The sequence below is a fragment of the Brassica oleracea genome, chromosome C5 (assembly GCF_000695525.1).
Source record: "Brassica oleracea var. oleracea cultivar TO1000 chromosome C5, BOL, whole genome shotgun sequence".
Classification (NCBI taxonomy): domain Eukaryota; kingdom Viridiplantae; phylum Streptophyta; class Magnoliopsida; order Brassicales; family Brassicaceae; genus Brassica; species Brassica oleracea.
In genome coordinates, this window is record NC_027752.1 from 36238044 (window position 1) to 36242844 (window position 4801).

The following is a 4801-nucleotide window of genomic DNA, read 5'->3' on the forward strand; positions in this document are numbered from 1 at the left end:
CAAAAGTACTTAAAACATAGGTTTTCAGAAGTAAAAACGTGCATAATGAAATGACCAAAAGGCCCTTGAGTAGAAATGAATTCGAGTAATCAGACGTCGCGCAGCGACCTCCAGTAGTCGCTCCGAGAGGTCACTCCAGGCTTCGGGAGCGACCTAGGGGTCGCTGCGAGACGTCGCTCTGGGTCGCTGGAGACGCGAGCGACCTCGCTGCGTCGCTCCGGTCAAGTCGCTCTGAAAGGGTGTCACAGCGACTTCACGGTGTCGCTCCGGTGAGGTCGCTCCCATGCACTGCTCGTCCAATGATCACCTTTTTCACCTTAACTCCAAATGCACCCAAATGTCTCCAAGAACTCCATGTGGTACTCCAATACCTGATAAGGACTCATGTATGCAAAATGCAACCTAAACATGGCTAAATCCTAGTCTATAAATCCTAGTCTATTTGATCAAAATGCACATGGGTGAATGGATAAGACAATGAAAATATGCAAGATATCATTGGGTATCTCAAATATGTTTTCAGTATTATAGATGTTTTTCAAATTTTGGGTTTGGTTTTACGGTTATAGTTTTGGGTTTGGGTAAAATTTCAAATTTTTAAAAATATATTTTTGGTATTTGAATAAAATTTTGGGTATTTTTCAGTTTCTTGGATCAGCTTTCGGGTAAAATTTTGAATTTTTAGGTATTTATTTTTTTGGGGTTTCAGGTTTTTTTTTCATGTTTCAGGTATTTTTAGGTTTTTAGATATTTTGAATCTTTTCGGGTCCTATATACCTGAACCGATCTGGATCCATACATTTAGATCATGTCCAATAATATTTTTATATTAAGTTTTTAACGTTGTTACATAACCGTGGTCGATGAAATATTGTTAGAGAAAAGGTATCATAAGGAATAATATTTTGGGATTTATTATAAATATTAAAAATATTGTATAGTTAGAATCATTAATGGTAGAATAATAAATAGTTATACATGGGTTCAACATTCTTCTTATATTAGATTTTTAGAATGATTTTATTTTAATTGTATAGATTTAATTTTTATTATCTTAATATTTAGCCGAAGTCTTAATTTGGTATACATATTAGTCAAATAATTTATTTTTATGGGAAGCGACTAATTCAATTAAAATAAAATTTTAAGTATTTTTTGTGAATATAATATAATTATTTAAAAGTAGTAAGGTTACATTTTCTAAAAGAATAAAATGTTATAAGTATTATCATTAATTACACTATTTGATTAAAAGTAAAAAAATGTGATATATGTTTATTGTTAGAATATTTTGTTAGGCTATCCAATATTTGAAGATGTAGCTTAAATCCTCCGATTTTTATTCTAGACCACTTGGATCCTTTAAACTGGAAATAATATTTAAATGGTTAGTCATTATTGATAAATGTGTGAATTATAGTAATATATTTGTATAATTATGATTATCGACTCCTTTTCTATTTAGACTAATGAATCTGGAACTGTGCTTGCCACCATGATCATGATCAGTGATTCTTTTATAAACTCCTTGACCTCTAAAACTTCCCTCATATTCACAGTTTTGTAACATATATCCAGCAAATATGTTTGCATATTATTGTTTCCTTTTCCCCATGACAATCATAATTCTCCTTCCCATGATCGTGTACAAAAAGGAGTCAATACCCAAACTCTTAACCAATCCCCAAGACCTTTAACACATGATGGTGTGAAGAATTGGTATAAACTATGGTTTATACAGATATTTAAAACCATGATCGAATACAAAAATGAGTCAATATCCAAGACCTTAACCAATCCCCAAGACCGTAACGTACGTAGATATTTTAAAAGTTATAGGATATTATTTGATTTTCTTATTAGAGGTTAATTATACTTTTTGGTTGGATATATATTATAGATTTTATTAAAATGTTAGAAGATTTTATTTGGTTGCTTAATAAGGGTTAGTTATATTTGGTTTTATATTATAGGTTGGACTAAAAAATGAAATGGTGCAATAACATTTTATAGGTAGATTTTTTAGAACTCTTTCCCTTTTAACAGTATAGAAATAGAGTTTTGAAAATTTCAAAATTGACTTTCTTTTTTGGAGATTCTCTGCAAGCTTTTCTCCGATTCTTCTGGCTGTTCTCAGATATTCTTAGGCCTTGCTCGTCAAGCCGACTTTTTTTTCCTTCTCCAAATCAAACCGTGAAAAACAAACATTTTCAAGACTGGAAAATCGTTTGGGAAAATGCTTTCAAGATTTCCAAAACAAATTAAAAGAAAACTAAAACGCGTTTTCTTCTTCTTCTTACAGCAAGTTAAAACGTGTTTACAAAAACGTTGCAAGAGATTTTTGCTATTATGGTGACATTTGTTACTTATAGATTGTAAAATAATTAAAATCTGAAGTATAATGTAATTATGTAAAACTAGTGAGTTGTCACATATCTTCCTCAGAGCCGGTCCTAACAATTATTGTCTGGAAGCAGATCTAAAAATTGTGGCCTATTTATATTCACCTTTATAAGAAGAAGAAAAAAATTAAAACAATGTCAAAAGTGTTCGTCGAACTTCCCACCTCCTCTGCATTAAAACTCAGCATTATCACTTGAGCTATTGAATAATTTTTGAATTTATGTGACCGGTATTGTTAATATTCAGTGGCGGCCGGAAGCACTTGCTTCTCTTGCTTCCGTCCAAGGCCGCCTCTGATCTTCGTTATTAAAATTATTTGAATTCATTTTAACAAAAAGTGCAACATACTGGTTAAGTACCCAATGTACTATTAGAGAGAGAAAGTAGATCTAAGATTGGGTCTGGCGAGCGGCCGGCGCGTGAGCGTGCGTGCCGTCGCCGGAGCCCCTCGAGCTACTGTAAAAGATGTTGGTCCTTCGCTTCTCTTTTATCTCCTCTGACTTCTGCCTTGCCTGAGCTCTGGTTCAGGTCCTATCCGTGGCAGATCTGCTTATGGAGTAAAGGCGCGGTCGTGTGGAGGTTTGGCGCGGTGAAGCTAGTCATCTTGCCAGTTGATGTTTCGTTTCCGGGAGGTGGAGGCTCCTACAGTTCCGTCGCCGCCGGTCCTTGTCTCCGGGAGGTGGAGGCTTCTTCAGCTCCGCCGTCGTCGGTTTTATCTCTGGGGGGTGAAGGTTCTCTCAGTTTTGCGTCGCCGGCTTTAGGTGTTTCAGTTCGTTGGATCGGTTTTGGATCCCGCTTGTGGCTTGTGTGTGGTTCTCGGTTCGTGGTTCCAAGTGGTTCACTGCTTTGTTCAGTCGGATGAGATCTCGATTGGATCGATGAAGCTCTCCAAAGTGAAGACAAAGCGTTGAAGAGAAGAGTTGGTTTCGATGCAGGCTCTCCGGTATTCTGAGCTCGAGGTTTATGGTGGTGTAGCTCCGGTGACGTCTCGAGGCGGTGACGGTCAAGTTGAGGCGGAAGAGATGTGTGTCGTCCTGACGGTGTTGATCTTTACACTTGTCCGGCCTCCTTGACGCGTGGGCCTACCGAAGTCGTCTAGTTTCCTTTGTTTTGGGACGCATGCCCATTTAACTTATCTTATTTGGTTTTAGGTTTCCTGATGTTTGTTTTGTTGGGCTTCGGCCTTGTAGTTGGGTTTGCTCCCGTTTTATTAATATTAAAAACTTGGCGGAAAAAAAAACAAAAAAAAGTGCAACATACTGGTTACGAGATGAGTCTCTTGAGGTGTGTGTTTTACGACGTTCCTGATTTTAACAAAGGTGCATTGTACTAAAAAATTAAGCATTTATGGTCTTCAAATGACAATAAGACACCATATATATTCAACATAAATTTATAAAAACCTTTCACACCATCTATAAGCCTTTTAAATGGAAAAATCCAATACTTCATTAATGGAAAACCAATGGACTTATGGCCTATGCAGCTGCATGAAAGACGCAAATCTGGTAAATAGAGTCAGATTTTAATTGTTGACAAAACGAGAGTCAGATTTTAATTAAATTAATCAAGTTGTCAGTAAATACTTATACACAGTTCTTTTTTGTCATATTTTATCATGATTAGTTTTATTAAATTTATTCTTGTTAGCAGGTTAAAAAGTTTAGAAAATGGGCTGTAAGACATATATATATATATATACTTATTAATTCTAAACGTAGCATAAAATCCTCGATTTTTGCTATTAAGGTTATGTTCATTAGCAAACTTAAGAATTAAGATCTCAAAATAGTGTCAAACTAGTGAGTTGTCACAACATATCTTCTGTAATAAATTGTTTTTTATATGATGAATCAATTATAAGAAAAAATTATCATTGGCATAAACCACATATATATCATTGTGGATGTTTGCCAACTGCCACGATATTTTAGGTAAGGTTGTGTAAGAGTGTATCAATACCCAAAGGCTAAACTTGCATTAATCGTGTTTGCCATGATCAAATATCATTGTATTAACAGTTTTAAGAAGTAAGTTGCAGTTTTATTTTCGTTTTATATACTAAAACATAAAATAAGAAAAAAACCACCAGGTCCACCACCATTTCTAAGCAATGTAAATCTCAAAAGAGAAATTCTTGGTTCACCCCCTAGGGTAAACCTCTAGATTCACCAATCAATAGTGTTTGAGTATTTGATATTTGATATCTTTTAAAAAGGAAATAAAATTAAATATCTAAATTAGATTATATTTATAAAATAAAATAATAAAAATACATAAAAATAGTTACAAAAAATAAATAAATTAATATTGTTAAGTCTCTAGCAAAATACTAAACCCTATACCCTATATACTAAACCCTAAACCCTAAACGCTAAACCTTAAACTTTGGATAAAC